This window comes from Triticum aestivum, chromosome 4B (genome assembly GCF_018294505.1).
Source record: "Triticum aestivum cultivar Chinese Spring chromosome 4B, IWGSC CS RefSeq v2.1, whole genome shotgun sequence".
Lineage (NCBI taxonomy): Eukaryota > Viridiplantae > Streptophyta > Magnoliopsida > Poales > Poaceae > Triticum > Triticum aestivum.
In genome coordinates, this window is record NC_057804.1 from 579672105 (window position 1) to 579689171 (window position 17067).

The 17067-nt window shown below is 46.7% G+C and overlaps 1 pseudogene; it reads right to left on the bottom strand.

Annotated features, from left to right (window-relative positions):
* Positions 1–3861: 3861 nt before the first annotated feature.
* LOC123093378 (uncharacterized) lies at positions 3862–5396 on the bottom strand (annotated as a pseudogene).
* Positions 5397–17067: the final 11671 nt, after the last annotated feature.

Consider the following 17067-nt stretch of genomic DNA (forward strand, 5'->3'; position numbering starts at 1 on the left):
CAATAATCAACGAGCATAGGAAGGTAAAACAAGCATAACTTCAAGATTTTAAGCACATAGAGAGGAAACTTGACATTATTGCAATTCCTACAAGCATATGTTCCTCTCTCATAATAATTTTCAGTGGCATCATGAATGAATTCAACAATATAACCAGCACCTAAAGCATTCTTTTCATGATCTACAAGCATAGAAAATTTACTACTCTCAACATAAGCAAATTTCTTCTCATGAATAGTAGTGGGAGCAAACTCAACTAAATAACTATCATGTGATTGAAAATTAAGATCAAGATGACACGTTTCATGGTTATCATTATTCTTTAAAGCATACGTGTCATCACAATAATCATCATAGATAGGAGGCATGCTTTCATCATAGTAATTTGCTCATCAAAGCTTGGGGAACAAAAAATATCATCTTCATCAAACATAGCTTCCCCAAGCTTGTGGCTTTGCATATCATTAGCATCATGGATATTCAAGAAATTCATACTAACAACATTGCAATCATGCTCATCATTCACATATTTAGTTCCAAACATTCTATAGATTTCTTCTTCTAGCACTTGAGCACAATTATCCTTTCCATCATACTCACGAAAGATATTAAAAAGGTGAAGCCTATGAGACAAACTCAACTCCATTTTTTTGTAGTTTTCTTTTATAAACTAGACTAGTGCTAAAATAAGAAATAAAAAGATTCAATTGCAAGATCTAAAGATATACCTTCACTTACCTAGCCTCCCCGGCAATGGCGCCAGAAAAGAGCTTGATGTCTACTACACAACCTTCTTCTTGTAGACGTTGTTGGGCCTGCAAGTACATAGGTTTGTAGGACAGTAGCAAATTTCCCTCAAGTGGATAACCTAAGGTTTATCAATCCGTAGGAGGCGTAGGATGAACAAGGTCTCTCTCAAACAACCCTGCAACCAAATAATAAAGAGTCTCTTGTGTCCCCAACACACCCAATACAATGGTAAATTGTATAGGTGCACTAGTTCGGCGAAGAGATGAAGATACAAGTGCAAAATAGATAATAGATATTGGTTTTTGTAATCTGAAATTATAAAAACAACAAGGTAACGAGCGATAAAAGTGAGCGTAAACGGTATTGCAATGGTAGGAAACAAGGGCTAGGGTTCATACTTTCACTAGTGCAAGTTCTCTCAACAATAATAACATAGATAGAACATATGACAAGCCCTCAACATGCAACAAAGAGTCACTCCAAAGCCACTAATAGCGGAGAACAAACGTAGAGATCATGGTAGGGTACGAAACCACCTCAAAGTTATTCGTTCGGATCGATCTATAAAAGAGTTCGTACTAGAATAACACCTTAAGACACAAATCAACCAAAACCCTAATGTCACCTAGATACTCCATTGTCACCTCAAGTATCCGTGGGCATGATTATATGATATGCATCACATAATCTCAGATTCATCCAACCAACATAAAAGTACTTCAAAGAGTGCCCCAAAGTTTCTACCGGAGAGTCAAGAACGTGTGCCAACCCCTATGCATTGGTTCATGGGTGGAACCAGCAAGTTGGTCACCAAAACATACATCAAGTGGCACATGATATCCCATTTTCACCACAGATAATCACGGCAAGACATACATCTAGTGTTCATAAAAAGACTCAATCCGATAAGATAACTTCAAAGGGGAAACTCAATTCATCACAAGAGAGTAGAGGGGGAGAAACATCATAAGATCCAACTACAATAGCAAAGCTCGGGATACATCAAGATCGTGCCATAGATGGAATACGAGAGAGAACACGAGAGAGAGATCAAACACATAGCTACTGGTACATACCCTCAGCCCCGAGGGTGAACTACTCCCTCCTCGTCATGGATAGCATCGGGATGATGAAGATGGCCTCCGGTGATGGGATCCCCCTCAGGCAGGGTGCCGGAACAGGGTCTCGATTGGTTTTTGGTGGCTACAGAGGCTTGCGGCGGCGGAACTCCCGATCTATCTTCTGTTCTGGAAGTTTTAAGGTACATAGGTATATATGGGTGCAGGGGGTACGTCGGTGGACCTTCGGGGTGCTCACGAGGTAGGGGCGCGCCCAGGGGGGTGCCCCCCACCCTCATGGGCATCCTGAGACTCCCCTGACGTGCACTCCAAGCCCATCAGGTTGGTTTCCTTCCAAAATTAACTTCTCTAGTTGATTTCGTTTCGTTTTGACTCCGTCTGATATTCCTTTTCCTCGAAACACTGAAATAGGCATAAAACATCAAATCTGGGATGGGCCTCCGGTTAATAGGTTAGTCCCAAAAATAATATAAAAGTGGATAATAAAGCTCAATATTGCCTAAAACAGTAGATAAAGTAGCATGGAGCAATCAAAAATTATAGATACGTTGGAGACGTATCAGATGACGCCGCCGCCTTCGTCGCGGCCTCGGTGGCGCTGCGCAAAGCGCTGTAGGGCGGTGCGTTGGCGCTCCCTCGCCATCTTCAGTGAGTCTTGGCGTGCCCATTGATGGGCCGCGTCGTCGTCGAGCTCGACCTCGCCGTGCTCCGCCTGCACCGGCGCCAGCAACCCCGGCTCCGTCTTCACCGGAGCCAGCCCCAACTCCGTCTTCACCGGAGCGAGACCCGGCTCCGTCTTCGGCTTGACGAAGCGCGGGGGAGGAGCCGACGAGGAGGCGCGCCAGTCGACCTCGCTGATGACGATGCCGGCGCTGCGTGTACGCCGGCTGAGCGGCGTCTCCGCCGCGGGCTCGGCCTTGACGCCGAGCAGCGATGGAGTGCCGGAGGATTGGGAGGAAGAACATGACGAGGAAGAAGAGGAGGAGGAGCCGAACCTCCTCGGCGCCCATTGCCCGTCGCGTCGATGGTGCGTCGGGGTGGCGTCCTCGCCGGGGGGTACGCCAGTGGTGGGTTGTTGCCGCCCTCGAGGTGCGTCAGCACGTCGAGGGTGCGGCCGGGGACGCCCCACCAGAGGTGGCGCCCCTCGTTGTTCTTGATGCCGCCGACCACCGGCGCCCCGTTGGTGGACGCCAGCCGCTGCTGCTGGCGGCGCTCGAAGTACGCCGCCCAAGCCGCGTTGTTGTCGGCGGCGTACTGGGGAAGGGAGCGCTCGGCGTCGGTGAGGGAGGCGCGCGCGATCTCGACCTCGTCGACGAAGTATGATGGCTTGGTGACGGCGTCGGGCAATGGGGGAATGGGCACTCCCCCATTGCTGAACCTCCAGCCCGTCGACCCGGCGCGCATGTCCGGCGGCGTCGGGATGTTCGCCTGGAACAGGAGCCAGGACTCCAGTTCGCGGAGCGAACGGCGGCCGAAGCTGTTGGCCGCCGCCTCGTCTCCGGGGAATCGCTCGGTCATCGGGGAGAGGGAGTGGCTGGGAAGAAGAGATCGACGGGAGAGGGAGGGCTGGGGTGGCACTCCAATGCAGGCGAGCGAGGTCATATATAGCCGCGCCGTCCGTGTGTACGCGTCCGAGGGAGGGGAGGCGTCGGCGCGTCTCGGCGCGCCGCCCCGTGAGGCGCCGCCCGTGAGGAATCAATGGCAAAGCTGACCGGCGGCAGCCTTGCCATTGATTCCCCGCGGGAAACCGAGACGTCGGGAAGACGAGGCGGGCGGTGTAGCTGACGCGGCTGCCCCACGGCGCTTTCACGCCAAAAAAGATTCGCCCGGCGCCCCCCGCCGCGCCGGGTTCGGGTTGGGTCCGCCGTCGCCAATTTCGGCCCGAGCCGGCGAAAAATGGGCCCCTGGAGACGCGATTGGACCGATTTTTTAACCCCGACGGTCGAAAAGTCGCTTGGGGGGCCTTGTTGGAGGTGCGGTTGGAGATGCTCTGAGGCTCGCGTGCGACCGGCCCAAGTTTATTAACAAACCATACGAGCAAACACAAGTCACATATACTCGGACACCACAGCATCACGCTAACGAGCACAGAACGACACAAACATAAGTCACATACACAGATACCACACCATCACACAGCTAATTAATGAAGACAAACTCGCGCTAAGTAAGCACCACAACTGATCGAACGAGACGGCAGCTAGTTGTGTTCGTGGATCTGCTTGACGAGTCCGAGGTTGATGATGCCCCAGGCGGAGCGCGGACATTGTTTCTCCTTGGCCTTGTCCCTCATCACCCTCCCCCGTGACACCCACCCCTCCCACGACATCCTCTTGTCCCAGCTGCTGCCCCACTCCAGCACCAGCCTCAGCCCCTCCGCCGCCGCCGCCTCCGCCTCCTCCCACCTCCCTCCGCCGTTCAGCAGCACCTGAGCCAGCACCAGCCACGGCTCCCCCACGTACGGGTTCTTCGCGATGCACCGCCGCAGCAGCGACTCCACACCTTCCTTGCCGTCGCTGCAGATCGCCTCCCAGTACAGGTCCCTCGCCGCGATCTGTTCGCCGGGGTCCCATCCTCCATGTGGCGGAGCTGCTCGTCGGTGGCGATGAGGCGGTACAGCGCGGCGAGCCTGGACATGGCGCTCATCCACAGCCCGGGCTTTCCGGTCCCCGGCCAGAGCGCGGTCCAGTTGTCGCCGGCGAACTCCAGGCGCCCGTCGTCGTTGCGGAACAGCTTGTCCTGGTAGTCCGTGTACTGGTCGCTCAAGTCGGCGACGGTCATCAGCACGAACACCGCCAGCACGCGCCGCGACAGCGCCACCGGCTCCCCCGTCCGGATGTGCGGCACCACCACGCCCTCCTCCGGCACCACGGACCGCAGCTTCACGCGCCACGGCTCCACCTTGTCCCCCGGCTGCCCCCGCCGGAGTGCGCGGCCTGGAGGGAGGCATCGGCGGCGGCGAGGTGGTCCGGAGCTCGGCGTCGGTGTAGCGGAGGTGGAGGTCGTCGTGCATGAGCGCGTGGCGCGGGGCGACGCAGAAGAGGTGCACGAGCCGCTCGGCGGCGGCCCCGACGATGCCGCGGACGCGGGCGCGGCTGACGTCGGGCTCGAAGATGGCGAGGTTGACGTAGGAGTTGGAGTAGGAGGAGTGGAAGAGGCCGCAGCGGGCGACGGCGTCGGGCGCGCCCCAGAGGCGAAGGATCCGGTAGACGTCGAGGAGGTGGGCGAGGAAGGTGCCGTGCTTGTGGTAGCACTCGCCGGCGCCGGCGGACACGAGGACGGAGACGAGCGAGGGGAGCTCGGGGTCGACGGCCGCGAGGTCGCCGCGGAGGAACGGGCGCGCGGCGGCGAGGATCGACTGGAGCGCGTCGTTCGTCGATGGGCCTCTGCCGTTGCTGATGCCGGTCGCCATTTCGATCGATGATCCCGGCGGGTGTAGTATGTGTGATGTGTGTCTTACTCTCACTCCTGATTATTACCGTGATTGTGTTCTGTTCACCCTCTGCCGTTGCTGATTACTAGTATTACCGTGAGTGAAATGTTGGTTGCGTTGCGTAGCAAAATGAATAATTCAGTGGCCGCATGCAATTCAGGTGTACTAAAGGACGTGCGCGTGATACATGCACGGTGCTAGGATGGTCAGGTAGGAGCTAGGGCTATGATGCGAGCTGTTGTCGTCCTGTGAACGTGGATGGAATGTGTCCAAGTTCGCTTTCCAGTGCCGTGTCTGGAACAATAATCCTACCTTTACTCTTTCACGGGATCTTTTCAACCAACTGACCTGCCCCCTTGTTTTCAATGAAGTGGGTCCCGCCTCATCTCTAACTACCAATCCAAGTCCCCACGTTGGCCAGTCCATTGATCTCGTGAAAAAATCGTCCGTCAAAAAATCCTATGTCTGGCGTGCACCGATGAACTTTTCTTTTTTTGCGATGGCCTGCACCGATGAACACGTACGTACATGCAGGCAAAGGCAGTATTCGATGCGTCCGTTTCAGGTGACATCGGTTTTTGTTGCTTTGCCAGCTTTGGAGGCAGTATTCCCACTCATGTGTGTACATACAGTACAGGAGATGAGGAAATCAGATCCCACCCATTCACTCAGGGTGCGTTTGGTTGCAAGGGCGGTCATGAATGGGTTGGGATCGTTCAAAAAATAGACATGTTTGGTTATAAAGCACATGAATGGTTCGAGCCAAAAAAAGAGAATATGTCATGAAGATGCTGAACCGTTCCACCCAACCAAATCGGTCGAATCAAATGGCCACCCTTTGCATGCATGACTATGTGAGCATGACTGGTGGTCCCGTCCTAAATAATTAGCTCACCACTTATATTCAGTCAAACACATGAATTGAATGGTTCAATCCCAAAAAAATTGAACGGTCCCAACCCATTCATACGACACCTTCAACCAAACGCATCCAGTCGCCTTTTGCATACACTGGGTAACGGTGGAACAAAAGGGCCGCGCGGCAATGTCCCGCTTCGTGCGAGGCAGTAGCTCGCCTCGCTGCAGGCAGCAGGTTCGCGGGCAGGCCCATTTGCCGGGATGAAGTCATGATGACGTTGCACATATTCACATTTTTTGTTTGTATTTTCTGTGTTTATTTTTTTCTCATTTTTTACTTCTGTTTCATTGTTTTCCATTGTAGGTTTTTAAAGTATTCATTGCACTTTAGAAATATGTTATTCGTATATTTAAAAAAAATAAAAGTGTATAACTAGATGTTTCTGACAGGAAAAACGTACAATGTGTATGAAAAAAAATAGTGATCAAAACATGTATATGAAAAAAGTAATCATGTCTTTAATTAATTTTAAACGTGTATAAAAGATGGTTCAGCTGTATATGAAAATTGTACAATGTGTGTGAAAAAGTAGACATCAAAACATATGTTTCAAGAAATGTACAATGTGTCTGAAAAATGTTTGACATGTACAAAAGGATGTTTCATATGTATATAGATAATATACAATATTTAGAAAAAAAAACCAGGCATCAAAACTAGACATTATTCTAACTCTGGGCCACCGCCAGAGGCTTGCTACCCCAACCAAAATTCTAAAAGTACCTAAAGCAAGAACGTGATCCCTCCGGTCAGCGGGAGCACCTTGGTCCATAGCACCTCCAAGGCCCAAATACCATTGGACACAAGGTGTATCGCCAGAGGTAGCGACAAGAGGACAAATACCTTAATCTCCTTCTGTGTCCTGTGCTCCAATGATAACAATAGACACGACTCCATAAAAAAGTAATACGACCATCCATAGATCTTTCGTCTCTCAAATCAAACAATCCAGAAGATGGTTCATCTCTACTGTCATACCACGCCAAGATTAAGGACCTGCGATGAGGGTCATCCAAAGTTAATTCACAACCGCATGATCGAAATTGCAAAAATAATATTGAAAAGTTGTTGGTATGGAGGACACCCGAGAATTCGCTAGCCATGACTTGTGTTTGTTGGTGGAGGGGAGTAAACTTTACTTTTTCCTCTTGGGAACCGCCGCTAATTTGTTTAGCATGGAAAATATTGAAAACTCGTGGTCGCGACGTTGACAGGAAAGCATACCTCTCAAAATTATATTTATCTCTGTTTTAAGCTTTGGCACCTCTATAAATCCCTACTTCCTTCTATGAAGGGCCCATCCATTTACTTTTATGTTATTTTACTTTTATTGTGAGTCACCACCCTCTCATTTAAGCACCAACTAGGGAGCGCTATTGTCATTCTTATGCATTGAGTATAATTAATGTTGGGTGTGACGTGACTGGATCTTTTTTACCATGAATACAATGTTTAATTTAGTCGTTGTTTCAACTTCAGAGGTGCTCTGCATTTATATTTTACGGTCTCAGAAAGGGCTAGCAAGATACCATGTTATCATATTATATCATGATTATTTTGACAAATTGTTGGCATCTGAGATATCTTATTATTGATCGCTAGTTGGTTATGTCATTGATATGAGTAAATATGAGACCTAAATGTTATCATGAATATGGTTAGTTTATAATCCTTGCTGAAAACTTGAGCATTTATACAATAACAAGAACAAAAAGAGTTTGTCAACTGAATTGCTTGAGGACAAGCAATGGGTTAAGTTTGGGGGAGTTGATACGCCCCAAATGTATCTACTTTTCCAAACGCTTTTGCTCTTCTTTTGGACTCTAATTTGCATGATTTGAATGCAACTAACTCAGAATGACGCTGCTTTCAGCAGAATTGCATGGTGTTGTTTTTGTGCAGAAATAAAAGTTCTCAGATTGAGTTGAAAATTTATGGAGAATTATTTGGTGGGGGGCACCGCACACGGCTAAACAATGTCAACTTTTGTGTTCTAGGGTGCCCCTGCCCCCGTATATAAAGGAGCAAGGGGGGAGGCCGGCCGGCCCTTGGGGCGCGCCAAGGAGGGGAGGAGTCCTCCTCCTAGTAGGAGTAGGACTCCTCCTTTCCTAGTCCAACTAGGAGGGGGAAGGGGGAAGGAAGGAGAAGGAGAGGGAGAGGGAAAGAGGGGCCGCACCCCCCTCCCCTAGTCCAATTCGGACTCCCCTTTGGGGGGGAGAGCCACCTCCTGGGTTGCTGCCCTCTCTCTCCCCTAAGGCCCACTAAGGCCCAATACTTCCTCGGGGGGTTTCGGTAACCCCTCCGTCACTCCGGTTTTCTCCGAAATCACCCGGAACACTTCCTGTGTCCGAATATAGCCGTCCAATATATCAATCTTTATGTCTCAACCATTTCCAGACTCCTTGTCATGCCCGTGTTCACATCCGGGACTCTGAACTACCTTCGGTACATCAAAACACATAAACTCATAATACCGATCGTCATCGAGCATTAAGCGTGCGGACCCTACGGGTTCGAAAACTATGTAGACATGACCGAGACACGTCTCCGGTCAATAACCAATAGCGGAACCTGGATGCTCATATTGGCTCCTACATATTATACGAAGATCTTTATCGGTCAAACCGCATAACAACGTACGTTGTTCCCTTTGTCATGTGTATGTTACTTGCCCGAGATTCGGTCATCAATATCACAATACCTAGTTCAATCCCGTTACTGGCAAGTCTCTTTACTCGTTCCGTAATACTGCATCCCGCAACTAACTCATTAGTCACAATGCTTGCAAGGCTTATAGTGATGAGTATTATCGAGAGGGCCCAGAGATACCTCTCTGAAACACGGAGTGACAAATCCTAATCTCGATCTATGCCAACCCAACAAACACCTTCAGAGACACCTATAGAGCACCTTTATAATCACCCTTTTATGTTGTGACGTTTGGTAGCACACAAAGTGTTCCTCCGGTATTCGGGAGTTTCATAATCTCATAGTCTGAGGAACTTGTATAAGTCATGAAGAAAGCAGTAGCAATGAAACTAACATGATCATAATGCTAAGCTAACAGATGGGTCATGTCCATCACATCATTCTTCTAATGATGTGATCCTGTTCATCAAATGACAACACATGTCTATGGTTAGGAAACTTAACCATCTTTGATTAACGAGCTAGTCAAGTAGAGGCATACTAGGGACTATAGGTTTTGTCTATGTATTCACACATGTACTAAGTTTCTGGTTAATACAATTCTAGCATGAATAATAAACATTTATCATGAATTAAGGAAATAAATAATAACTTTATTGTTGCATCTATGGCATATTTCCTCAAGTCTCCCACTTGCACTAGAGTCAATAATCTAGATTACATAGTAATGATTCTAACACCCATGGAGCTTTGGTGTTGATCATGTTTTGCTCGAGGCTTAGTCAACTGGTCTACAACATTCAGATCCGTGTGTATCTCTATGTCCCCTTCCGACACTTGATGACGGATGGAATTGAAGCGTCTCTTAATGTGCTTGGTTCTCTTGTGAAATCTGGATTCCTTTGCCAAGACAATTGCACCAGTATTGTCACAAAAGATTTTCATTGGACCCGATGCACTAGGTATGACACCTAGATCGGATATGAACTCCTTCATCCAAACTCCTTCATTTGCTGCTTCCTAAGCAGCAATGTACTCCGCTTCACACATAGATCCCACCACGACGCTCTGCTTGGAACTGCACCAACCGACAGCTCCTCCTACGTATCTGGTTTGCGACTTAGAGTCATCTGGATCAGTGTCAAAGCTTGCATCGACGTAATCATTTACGCGAGCTCTTTTTCACCTCCATAAACGAGAAACATATCCTTAGTCCTTTTTAGGTATTTCAGGATGTTCTTGACCGTTGTCCAGTGCTCCACTTTTGGATTACTTTGGTACCTCCCTGCTATGCTTATAGCAAGACATACATCAGGTCTGGTACACAACATTGCATACATGATAGAACCTATGGCTGAAGCATAGGGAATTAGTTTCATTTTTTCTCTATCTTCTGCGATGGTCGGGCTTTGAGTCTGACTCAACTTCACACCTTGTAACACAGGCAAGAACCCTTTCTTTGACTGATCCATTTTGAACTTCTTCAAAACTTTATCAAGGTATGTCCTTTGTGAAAGTCCAATTAAGCGTCTTGATCCATCTCTATAGATCTTGATGCCCAATATGTAAGCAGCTTCTCCAAGGTCTTCAATAGAAAAACTCTTATTCAGGTATCCCTTTATGCTATCTAGAAATTCTATATCATTTCCAATCAATAATATGTCATCTACATATAAGATCAGAAATGCTACAGAGCTCCCACTCACTTTCTTGTAAATACAGGCTTCTCCAAAAGTCTGTATAAAACCATATGCTTTGATCATACTATCAAAGCATTTATTCCAACTCTGAGAGGCTTGCACCAGTCCATAAATGGATCGCTGGAGCTTGCACACTTTGCTAGCACCCTTTGGATCGACAAAACCTTCCGGTTGCATCATATACAACTCTTCTTCCAGAAATCCATTTAGGAATGCAGTTTTGACATGATTCGGACAGACTGAAGCATCGCTACAGGTGAGAAAGTCTCATCGTAGTCAACTCCTTGAACTTGTCAAAAACCTTTCGCAACAAATTGAGCTTTGTAAACAGTAACATTACCGTCTGCGTCGGTCTTCTTCTTAAAATCCATTTATTTTCTATGGCTTGCCGATCATCGGGCAAGTGTACCAATGTCCACAGTTTGTTCTCATACATGGATCCCATCTTAGATTTCATGGCCTCAAGCCATTTCACGGAATCTGGGCTCATCATCGCTTCCTCATAGTTCGTAGGTTCATCATGGTCTAGTAACATGACTTCCAGAACAAGATTACTGTACCACTCTGGTGCAGATCTTACTCTGGAAGACCTACGAGGTTTGGTAGTAACTTGATCTGAAGCTTCATGACCATCATCATTAGCTTTCTCACTATTTGGTGTAGGAATCACATGAACTGATTTCTGCGATGAACTACCTTCCAATAAGGGAGCAAGTACAGTTACCTCATCAAGTTGTACTTTCCTCCCACTCACTTCTTTTGAGAGAAACTCCTCCTCTATAAAGGATCCATTCTTAGCAACAAAGATTTTGCCTTCGGATCTGTGATAGAAGGTGTACCCAACAGTTTCCTCTGGGTATCCTATGAAGACGCACTTCTCCAATTTGGGTTTGAGCTTATCAGGTTGAAGCTTTTTCACATAAGCATCGCAGCCCCAAACTTTAAGAAATGACAACTTTGGTTTCTTGCCAAACCACAGTTCATAAGGCGTCGTCTCAACGGATTTAGATGGTGCCCTATTTAAAGTGAATGCATCCGTTTCTAAAGCATAACCCCAAAACGATAGCGGTAAATCAGTAAGAGACATCATAGATCGCACCATATCTACTAAAGTATGGTTACAACGTTCGGACACACCATTTCGCTGTGGTGTTCTAGGTGGCGTTAATTGTGAAACTATCCCATGTTGTTTCAAATGAAGACCAAACTCGTAACTCAAATATTCTCCTCCATGATCAGATCGTAGAAACTTTATTTTCTTGTTATGATGATTTTCCGCTTCACTCTGAAATTCTTTGAGCTTTTCAAATGTTTCAGTCTTATGCTTCATTAAGTAGATATAACCATATCTGCTTAAATCCTCTGTGAAGGTAAGAAAATAACGATACCCACCACGAGCATCAATACTCATTGGACCGCATACATTGGTATGTATTATTTCCAACAAGTCAGTAGCTCGTTCCATTGTTCCGGAGAACGGACTTTTAGTCATCTTGCCCATAAGGCACGGTTTGCAAGCACCAAGTGATTCATAATCAAGTGATTCCAAAAGTCCATCAGTATGGAGTTTCTTCATGCGCTTTACACCGATATGACCCAAATGGCAGTGCCACAAATAAGTTGCACTATCATTATTAAACTTCAATCTTTTGGCTTCAACACTATGAATATGTGTATCACTACTATCGAGATTCAACAAAAATAGACCACTCAGCTGGGGTGCATGACCATAAAAGATATTACTCATATAAATAGAACAACCATTATTCTCTGATTTAAATGAATAACCATCTCGCATCAAACAAGATCCAGATGTAATGTTCATGCTCAAAGCTGGCACCAAATAACAATTATTCAGGTCTAAAACTAATCCCAATGGTAGATGTAGAGGTAGCGTGCCGACCGTGATCACATCGACTTTGGAACCATTCCCCACACGCATCGTTACCTCATCCTTAGCCAATCTTCGCTTAATCCGTAGCGAGTTGCAAATATGAGCAACAAAACCAGTATCAAATACCCAGGCGCTACTGCGAGCATTAGTTAAGTACACATCAATAACATGTGTATCAAATATACCTTTCTCTTCGCCATCCTTCTTATCCGCTAGATACTTGGGGCGGTTCCGCTTCCAATGACCAGTCCCTTTGTAGTAGAAGCACTCAGTTTCAGGCTTAGGTCCAACTTGGGTTTCTTCTCTTGAGCAACAACCTTTTTGCCGTTCTTCTTGAAGTTCCCTTTCTTCCCTTTGCCCCTTTTCTTTAAACTAGTGGTCTTATTAACCATCAACACTTGATGCTCCTTTTTTATTTCTACCTCCGCGGCCTTTAGCATCGCGAAGAGCTCGGGAATAGTCTTTTCCATCCATTGCATATTATAGTTCATCATGAAGCCTTTATAGCTTGGTGGCAGTGATTGAAGAACTCTATCAATGACACAATCAACTGGAAGATCAACTCCCAGCTGAGTCAAGTGATTATGATACCCAGACATTTTGAGTATGTGTTCACTGACAGAACTATTCTCCTCCATTTTGCAGTTGTAGAACTTGTTGGAGACTTCATATCACTCAACTCGGGCATTTGCTTGAAATATTAACTTCAACTCTTGGAACATCACATATGCTCCATGACGTTCAAAACGTCTTTGAAGTCTCGATTCTAAGCCGTAAACCATGGCACACTGAACTATCGAGTAGTCATCAACTTTGCTCTGCCAGACGTTCTTAATGTCATTAGTAGCTTTTGCAGCAGGCCTGGCACCTAGCGGTGCTTATAAGACGTAATTCTTCTGTGTAGCAATGAGGATAATCCTCAAGTTACGGACCCAGTCCGTGTAGTTGCTGCCATCATCTTTCAACTTAGCTTTCTCTAGGAACGCATTAAAATTCAAAGGAACGGTAGCACGGGCCATTGATCTACAACAACGTAGACATGCAAAATACTATCAGGTACTAAGTTCATGATAAATTAAAGTTCAATTAATCATATTTTAAGAACTCCCACTTAGATAGACATCCCTCTAATCATCTAAGTGATCACATGATCCAAATCAACTAAACCATGTCCGATCATCACGTGACATGGAGTAGTTTTCAATGGTGAACATCACTATGTTGATCATATCTACTATATGATTCACGCTCGATCTTTCGGTCTTAGTGTTCCGAGGCCATATCTGCATATGCTAGGCTCGACAAGTTTAACCTGAGTATTCTGTGTGTGCAAAACTGGCTTGCACCTGTTGTATGTGAACGTAGAGCTTATCACACCCGATAATCATGTGGTGTCTCGGCACGACAAACTATAGCAACGGTGCATACTCAGGGAGAACACTTGTACCTTGAAATTGAGTAAGGGATCATCTTATAATGCTACCAACGTTCTAAGCAAAATAAGATGCATAAAGGATAAACATCACATGCAATCAAAATATGTGACATGATATGGCCATCATCATCTTGTGCTCATGATCTCCATCACCGAAGCATCGTCATGATCTCCAACGTCACCGGTGCAACACCTTGATCTCCATCGTAGATCCGTTGTCATCTCGCCACCTATTGTTACTACGACTACCGCTACCGCTTAGTGATAAAATAAAACAATTACATGACGATTGCATTGCATAAAATAAAGCGACAACCATATGGCTCCTGCCAGTTGCCGATAACTTTGTTACAAAACATGATCATCTCATACAACAATTTATATCACATCATGCTTGACCATATCACATCACAACAAGCCCTGCAAAAACAAGTTAGACGTCCTCTACTTTGTTGTTGCAAGTTTTACGTGGCTGCTACGGGCTTCTAGCAAGAACCGTTCTTACCTACGCATCAAAACCACAAAGATTTTTCGTCAAGATTGCTGTTTTAACCTTCAACAACGACCGAGCGTAGCCACACTCGATTCAACTAAAGTTAGAGAAACAGACACTCACCAGCCACCTATGTGCAAAGCACGTCGGTAGAACCAGTCTCGTGTAAGCGTACGCGTAATGTCGGTCTGAGCCGCTTCATACAACAATACCGTCGAATCAAAGTATGACATGCTGGTAAGCAGTATGACTATTATCGCCCACAACTCTTTGTGTTCTACTCGTGCATATAACATCTACACATAGACCTGGCTTTGATACCACTGTTGGGGAATGCGGTAATTTCAAAAAAATTCCTACGATCACGCAAGATCTATCTATGTGATGCATAGCAATGAGAGGGGAGAGTGTTTTCACATACCCTCGTAGACCGAAAGCGGAAGTGTTATGACAACGCAGTTGATGTATTTATATGTCTTCATGATTCGACCGATCTTAGCACCGAACGTACGGCACCTCCACGATCAACACACGTTCAGCTCGGGGACGTCCTTCGTACTCTTGATCCAGTTGAGGCCGAGGGAGAGTTTTGTCAGCACGACGGCATGGTGACGGTGATGATGAAGTTACTGGCGCAGGGCTTCGCCTAAGCACTGCAACAATATGACCGAGGTGTGTAACTATGGAGGGGGCACCGCACACGGCTAAACAATGTCAACTTCTGCGTTCTAGGGTGCCCCTGCCCCCGTATATAAAGGAGCAAGGGGGAGGCCGGCCGGCCCTTGGGGCGCGCCAAGGAGGGGAAGAGTCCTCCTCCTAGTAGGAGTAGGACTCCTGCTTTCCTAGTCCAACTAGGAGGGGGAAGGGGGAAGGAAGGAGAGGGAGAGGGAGAGGGAAAGAGGGGCCGCGCCCCCTTCCCCTAGTCCAATTCGGACTCCCCTTGGGGGGGGGGGCGTGTGTGAAAGTGCAACTATCCCTAGGTGGTTTTGGTAATTCATTACAACATGTAGCTCATTGAGCTAATGCTATTCCAAGACTATTATTTCAGGAAAGCTCAATGAATGGCATGGCATGGATGATGAAAGTGGATCCCTCAAAATACTAAGGACAAAGGATTGACTCAAGCTCAAAAGCTCAAGACTCTTCATTTTACATTTTACTGATCCAAGATCACATTGAGTCTATAGGAAAAGCCAATACGATCAAGGAGGGATGAGGTGTTGCTTAATGAGCCTCTTGCTTCATGTGCTTAGTGATATGCTCCAAAACCCTCAGCTACTTTCTCACATCCACAAATGACCTAAACCCAAAGTCAAAATCGGTCACACCGATTCTTCCAACCCGGAGCCACCGATTTCAAATGTCATAGCCACTGCCACAAACCCTAAGCAAATCGGTCCTACTGATAGGGATCTCGGTCTCACCGAGATGGGTTGTAATCTCTCTGTTTCCCTTTGTAACATTTCGATCTAACCGAAGTGAGCGATCGGTCCCACCGAGATTGCAATGTAAACTCTCTGTTTCCCTTTTGTAACATTTCGGTCTCACCGAAAAGAGCAAATCGGTCCCACCGAGTTTACCTGACCAACTCTCTGGAAAGCTTATTACCAAAATCGGTCTCACCAAGTTTGTCTAATCGGTCTTACTAAGATTACGTTATGCCCTAACCCTAACCGAATCGGTCTCACCGAGTTGCATGTCAGTCCCACCGAACATCACTAACGGTCACTAGGTTTACTAAATCGGCCTGACCGAGTCTATTGAATCGGTCCCATCGAGTTTGGTAAATTGTGTGTAACGGTTAGATTTTGTGTGGAGGCTATATATACCCCTCCACCTCCTCTTCATTCGTGGAGAGAGCCATCAGACTAAACCTACACTTCCAACTTACCATTTCTGAGAGAGAACCACCTACTCATGTGTTGAGGCCAAGATATTCCATTCCTACCATATGAATCTTGATCTCTAGCCTTTCCCAAGTTGCTTTCCACTCAAACCCTCTTCCCACCAGATCCAAATCCTATGAGAGAGAGTTGAGTGTTGGGGAGACTATCATTTGAAGCATAAGAGCAAGGAGTTCATCATCAACGCACCATTTGTTACTTCTTGGAGAGTGGTGTCTCCTAGATTGGCTAGGTGTCACTTGGGAGCCTCCGACAAGATTGTGGAGTTGAACCAAGGAGTTTGTAAGGGCAAGGAGATCGCCTACTTCGTGAAGATCTACCGCTAGTGAGGTAAGTCCTTCGTGGGCGACGGCCATGGTGGGATAGACAAGGTTGCTTCTTCGTGGACCCTTCGTGGGTGGAGCCCTCCGTGGACTCGTGCAACCATTACCCTTCGTGGGTTGAAGTCTCCATCAACGTGGATGTACGATAGCACCACCTATCGGAACCACGCCAAAAACATCCATGTCTCCAATTGCGTTTGAATCCTCCAAACCCTTCCCATTACTTTCTTGCAAGTTGCATGCTTTAATTTCCGCTGCCTATATACTCTTTGCATGCTTGCTTGAATAGTGTGATGATTGCTTAACTTGTCCTAAGATAGCTAAAATCTGCAAAACTCTAAAATTGGGAAAAGGTTGAGTTTTAATTGGTCAAGTAGTCTAATCACCCCCCTCTAGACATACTTCAAGGTCCTACAAGTGGTATCAGAGCTTTGGTCTCCATTTGCTTTGATTTCCATAGCTTTTGATGGTCATAGCCTTGGTTTCAC